The following is a 6,858-nucleotide window of genomic DNA, read 5'->3' on the forward strand; positions in this document are numbered from 1 at the left end:
AATCTATAGCTCTGCAGAAGAATCCCACATATTAGTCAAAGGGAAAAGCCCTGCCAAGAAATATGGAAGTGACCTTTTGGCTCAAAACAGTATCTCGGAGAGAGAGGGAAAGTTAGTCATTACCACCAACCAGAATGAAATGTTTCCTTCCCTTTAGAAAGTCAGTGCTCACAGAGAGCCTAAGAAAGGAGGTGCAAAACTAGTTGAATTCTCAACTCTAGCAGTGCAATCAAGGATCTCAGAATGAATCAGGTCAAATTAGAGTTTTGGCATTTTCTTACAATTTTACAGAAAAGGAAAGTCTGTAAAAAGTTACAGCCTTATATTTATTATTATATTATATTTTGTACCTCCTTTTTTCCAACTTTCCATTTATTCATTTGTCCTGTATTTATTAAGACTGTCTGGACTCTCTGCTCCTCCCTGTTGGACAGACAACTGCATCTTCTGGTGCAGTACCAGCCACATCCCCAAGATAGATGGCAAAGTTTGGAGTAAATGGATTTGGCCATACTGGGAATCTCACCAGCCCTCACTGGGGCTGTTTTTAACTCTGGCAAAGTGGATATTGTTGCCATCAATGACTCCTTCATTTACCTCAACTACATGGTCTACATGTTGCAGTATGATTCCACTCACAGCAAATTCCACAACGCGGTCAAGGCTGAAAACATGAAACTTGTCATCAACAGAAAGTCCATTTCCATCTTCCAGGAGTAAGATTTCACCAACATCAAATGAGGTGATGCCAGTGCTGAGAATGTTGTGGAGTCCACTGGGGTCTTCACCACAGAGAAGGCTGGGATCATTTGAATGGTAGGCCAAATGGGTCATTATCTCTGTTTCTTCTGCTGATGCCTCCCTGTTTGTGATGGGCATAAACCATGAGAAGTATGGCAACTCCCTCAAGATTGTCAGCAATGGGGCAGCTCAGGTGGCTCAGTGGTTTAGTGCCACCTTCAGCCCAGGGCATGATCCTGGAGACCTGGGATCCGAGTCTCATGTTGCGCTCCCTCCATGGAGCCTGCTTCTCCCTCTGCATATGTCTCTGCTTCTCTCTCTGTGTCTCTCATGAATAAATAAATAAAATCTTTAAAAAAAATTGTCAGCAATGCCTTCTGCACCACTAACTGCTTGGCCCCTCTGGCCAAGGTCATCCATGACAAGTTCAGCATCATGGAGGGACTCATAGCCACAGTACCTGCCACCTAGAAGACTGTGGATGGCCCCTCTAGGAAGCTGTGGTGTGATGCCCAGAATATCATCCCTGCTTCTACTGGCACTACTAAGGATTTAGGCAAGGTCATCTGTAAGCTGAATGGAAAGCTCACTGACATGGCCTTCCATATACCTACTCCCGATGTGTGAGTTATGAATCTGACATGCCACCTAAATAAAGCTGCTAAATATGATGACATCAAGAAGGTGGTGAAGCAGGCATCAGAGGGCTCCCTTCAAGGGCATCTTGGGGTACACTGAGGACTAAGTTGCCTCCCATGACTTTAACAGTGACACCTACTCTTGTACCTTCGATGCTGGGGCTGGTATTGCTCTCAATGACCCCTTTGCCAATATCATTTCCTTGTGTGACAGTGAATTTGGCTATAGCAACCAGATGGTGGACTTTATGGTCCACATGACCTCCAAGAAGGAAGAGCCCACTAGACCACCAGCCCCAGCAACAGCAAAAGGAGAGAGGCCCTCAGCTGCTGGGGATTCCTTGCCCCAACTCATCTCCCAACACACTGAGAATCTCCTGACCTCCACAGTTTCCATCTGAGATCTCCTGAAGGAGGGTCTTGGGGAGCCCTACTCTGTCATACAGACATCTGTGAGGCCATTGTACACAGTGGGAAGAATGAGTGCAAAGGCTCCAAGGCAGGAGGCAGCCTGATGCATTCAAGAAACAACAAGAAGCCCAGTGCGGCTGACACAGAGTGACTGAGGAGAAAAGTGAGGAGAAAAGAGGTCAGATGGCTAACAGAAACCACACCACAGTAGCTTGGGCAGACACTGTGATTTGTTTCAATTTTATTGGAGGTGAGTGAGAGGGAAAGTCACTGGATAATTCTGAGAGGAGATATGGCAGGTAACCTACATAATATACTGGATGTTTCAAACTGCTATGGAGAAAAATCAAAACAAAAGAAAAAAATGGTGAGGCATCAGGGGAGGAACCCTGTGGTTCTTAATTTGTCCTTCTCCATCCCCTTCACCTTTCTAACGCAACTGATTCTTTGAGGCTCAGCTCAGATTGACACCTCCTCCAAGAAGCCTTCTCTGAATCTCTCTCCCTGAATTGGGTAAGAATGAACCTTTTCTATGTTCTCATAGCACCCTAAACAATCTTCCTAAGCATTTATCGTACTGTATTGTGATAATCTGTTTATTGTCTCTTTAGCAAGTACTTACAAAATGTTTGTCGATGAAATGAAAGGATGGATGGATGGATGGATGGATGGATGGATGGATGAGACAGAATAAAACAGAGAGTGAGTGAATGGAAGTAGATAGTCCCTGAAGCTACCTATAATGGAGGTGGTGTCAATGAAAATGGCAAGAAGGAGACAGGTGCTACACTACTGTCACTATAAAGTAAAATGACATATCTGATCATTTTATGAATGTTAAAGTGGCTAAGGAGAAAAAAAATCCTCAAATAATCTCACAGGTTCTAATAACCAGAAGGCTTAAGAGAAATAGAAATTATTTAAAAAGGAGCTTCTTTGGAAAAGGTTTTAGGATGGCCAGGTCTAATCCATTCATTCATCTTAATAGATAGATATTCACGACATATCTAGCTAGTCAGAAAAAGCTAGATATGTCATGATCTCTGCCCTCAAAGGCATATAGACATGAACCAGGAAGAAGCAAGACCATACACAGTACCTTTGTCCTGAAGTAACACTGTAGGGTACAACTGTGTAGCTGAACATGCAGGGCTTTCAACTCCTCAATGGCAATGTGGTATGTGGGACAATGCAAGGGCTTCTAAGTCCAATGGTCTTAGGTTCCAGCTTTGCACCTAAATATCTGGGACCCTGCAAAAACTCCCTAAACTCCCTAAGTGTGACTCTCTTCATTTGCAAGAGAGAAAGAGGGAAAAAAACTACTTGGCAAAGCTGTCAAGGAAAACATAATAGGATAAAATATGGGAAAACATCTACAATGATCCCTTGGAATACTTGGTGCTTTAACAATATCACTGGGCCAAATTCTCTTTCAGTTCCAAGCTCAGCATGTCACAAGGTTGCATTAGAGGCCCCAGGGATTTAAATTTGCATCAGCCTCATTTTGGGACATGCTTCAGATCATCAATATGCTAACTCACACTGACACATTCATTTTCCAGAAAAAATAAACTCCCTTACTTCAACATCTGGAAACCAAATATATTACAAGAAGACAGGGAGGAAGAGGGTGACTATTAAATTACTTTATATTCAGCATACTCACAAAAGATGAAAATAATCTTGAAAATTATCTTGAAAAAAAAAGTTATCACAATCACTGATGTGTTTCCATCCAATCATTGGTAAAGCCAATATAGAAATAAAGATATCTGTTCAAAAAGTTGGTACAATTTCTCTTACTGGAACACTTCTGCCTGTAGAGCTGAAAGCATATTTTCCAATACTGAATATTTACACGGTAGGTGAAATTTCAATCACATCTGTCAGAGGAGAAATTTGAGGGTCAGAGAGAGAAACACTATTTGAGCATGGAGCCCTTTGATCCAAAAAGCTAAGCAGAAGCAGTCTCAGTTAATCCAGACATATTTTGTAATGGAAATTAGGTTAGAAGAAAGAAAAATGTGCCTATAGCATAACAAAACCAGAATCTGTTTTGTTTTTTCATGAGAAATAGGGTCAGAGAATGTGAAGAACACATATGCCTCACACAGAATAGACCAAAAAGTTTTCTAGAAATAAATGAATTATTTAGAAAGAAAGTGAAGAAATGAGCAAACCTACTTGCGGTTCACCTTCTTGAAGATGTAAGTTGAAGCCATATCCACTCATCATGCATCCCCATTCCAACCCATTCGCCATGAGTAAGTTAGTTCAAAGGCACATCTCATGACCCTCGTACCTACACCTCAACTCTGTGCAGCTGTAGGACGCTTACTCAAGCATTCAGCCAAAGGGTTGCTTAAACAGGGACGCCTGGGTGGCTCAGCAGTTGGGCGCCTTCCTTCAGCCCAGGGCGTGATCCTGGGGTCCTGGAATTGAGTCCTGCATCAGGCTCCCTGCATGGAGCCTGCTCCTCTCTCTGCCTGTGTCTCTGCCTCTTTCTGTGTCTCTCATAAATAAATAAAATCTTTAAAAAAAAAAAAGAATTGCTTAAACAAATCACATTAGGTATTCTATCCTGAGAAGAGAGACAAGTCTTCAGAAATGAGCAGGTTGTAGGAGAAATACCTGCACAATCCCCTGTGGATCACTGGACCAGTGTACCAACCAATGATAACCGCATCACCTAAAAAAAATAAAAATGCCTCTGATTTCTGTCCCGCTCCCACAAAAGAGCTATCTAAAACAAATCTGCTAGAGGACTGGAAGGAGAGCCCATTTGCCTCTTTGTTCCCTACCTTGAAACTGAGCCTGCACACACTGTACATACATTTATGAAAGCTCCCTAGATGGTATCAGAGAAAGGAACTGATGGAAATAGAGTCTCCCTCAGATTCAGAAGCACTGATATGCCTAAATAGGTACCAAAGGAGAGAGAAAGAAACGAGAGAAGGACGTTGGTTTAGTTAAGGAAAAATGCAGTGGAGCATCTTTTAAATTACAAACTGACATCCCTGGCCTAGCCAGAGACTGTGGGTGGGGAAAAAATTCAAAATAAAATCTCCTGCCAACTCAGAAAACCTATCCACAAAAGCAGAAGAGAAAGAAAATAGCCTCCTTACTGAATAAGTAGCAAACCAGAATGTGATGCACATCACAGATAAGCCACTAAAGAGATCACAAGGTCGAAAAGAAATCTCATCCTTTTATATAGTCAAGCTGTTGCAGCCCATTTCATACATGTTCTCAAGATAAACAATGACCAGTTCTCAAGTGAGAGCATTTGACAGCACCATTTGCCATACATAGTTCGTTCCAAATTCACCTGATAATTGGGGCAGGCACTATGTTTACTAATTGCCTTTATCCAAAGGAAATATAAATTTCTTATAAGTGGTAGATTAGTAACTTGAAATCACACACCTACCAAAATTGGGCTCCTACCTATTCCCAGAGACTGGGAAATAGAGGTGCTGTCTTCCTTGATTACGTTTCGAAGGTATAGCTGCAAAGTCCTTGAAAAAGATTTGTAGGTTACAAAACTTGCTAGAGGCTTACTTAGCTTTTTAAAAGGTTTACACATTATAAAATGGACAGAGAAAGAATTCAAAATTACAGTTTTCTTCAAAAATAAATGTACTAAGGAAAGAGGAGGAAGAATCACCCTTCTTGCACCAGGAAAAATTCAATATTTTCTTGTTTGTATTTGTATTTTCCCTTATACATCATCTGCCTTACTTACCACTGTACTTTCAGCGCCTCGAACTGGAAATGACACTTATTCCAATGCAACACTGCATTTAATCATGCAACAAATATTAACTCATTCGACCCTGCTGTTCTAGATATTGGGAAAAGGACAATAAACAAAGTAGACAGAACCCTTCTTTTCTTGTGGGGAAGTCAAGCAAAAAGAAATAAATATTATATATATATATATATATATATATATATATATATATATGGTCATGTGTGATATTTATAATATTTACATCATATGATAACATGCATAATGTGCATAATGTTCTATGAAGGAAAACATAACAAAGTAGAGATTATAGAGCTTGATTCAGAGCTACATGTATAGGATGATTAGGGACAGCATCTTGGGAACCCATAAAAGTAAAGAAACAAGCCATGTGGAGGATATTATGGGTGGTGAGTGGGGGTACATTTTAGGGTAATAAATATGTCTAAGTCCACAAGGTTTCTCAACCTCAGCACTACTGACAGATTCTTCTTTGTTGTGAGGAGTTGTCCTGTATATTGTAGAATTTTTAGTAACAACCCTAGCCTCTCCTCACTGGATGCTAGTAGCTCCTCTCCCCAAGCTGTGACAACCAAAAATGTTTCCAGACACTGCCAAACATTCCTGAGGGTAGGGAGTGGGAGTAGTAAAATCATCAAGTTGAAAATCACTGATCTAAGGGATAACCTTGAGAATGACTCTAAGACAATGATTCTTAATTTTAGAAGATGCAGCTGAAGCAGTACTGAGATTGAAACAGCTTTAAATGCATAGAAAAGGAGAAAGACAATAGATCCATAATCTAAGTATCTATTTCAAAAAGCTAGAAAAACAAAAGTGTATCAATCCTATATCAAATAAAAGAAAAAATAGTAAAGATGAAAACAAAGATCAACAAATATAAATAAACATACAATAGAGAAAAAGATAAATATGCACTAGAGAAAAATCAACAAAACCAAAAACTAGTTCTTTGAAAATTTTAATAAAATTTATACAGCCTTATCAAGAATAACAAAGAAACAAGGCACAAATTATTAGTATCAAGCATGAAAACTGGAAAGCACTATAAATCCCACAAACATTAACATCATAAGAAGATGTGAGGAACAACCTCATGACAGTGAATTTGAAAATTTGGATGAAAAGGACAAGTCTTCTAAATACAGAGAACAAACCAGTGGTTGCCAGAAGGAAGGGGGTTGAGGAAATGGGCAAAATGGGTGAAAGGGAGTGGGAGACATAAACTTCCAGCTATAGAATGAATAAGTCATGGGAATAAAAGACACAGCATAAGGAATACAGTCAATGATCTTG

General features: G+C 40.1%; 1 pseudogene; it reads left to right on the forward strand.

Moving 5' to 3' along the window:
* Positions 1-498: 498 nt before the first annotated feature.
* On the forward strand, positions 499-1,780 carry LOC129505780 (glyceraldehyde-3-phosphate dehydrogenase-like; annotated as a pseudogene).
* The last annotated feature ends 5,078 nt before the right edge of the window (positions 1,781-6,858 follow it).

Source organism: Nyctereutes procyonoides, unplaced genomic scaffold (genome assembly GCF_905146905.1).
Source record: "Nyctereutes procyonoides isolate TBG_1078 unplaced genomic scaffold, NYPRO_anot_genome, whole genome shotgun sequence".
In the NCBI taxonomy this organism is placed as follows: domain Eukaryota; kingdom Metazoa; phylum Chordata; class Mammalia; order Carnivora; family Canidae; genus Nyctereutes; species Nyctereutes procyonoides.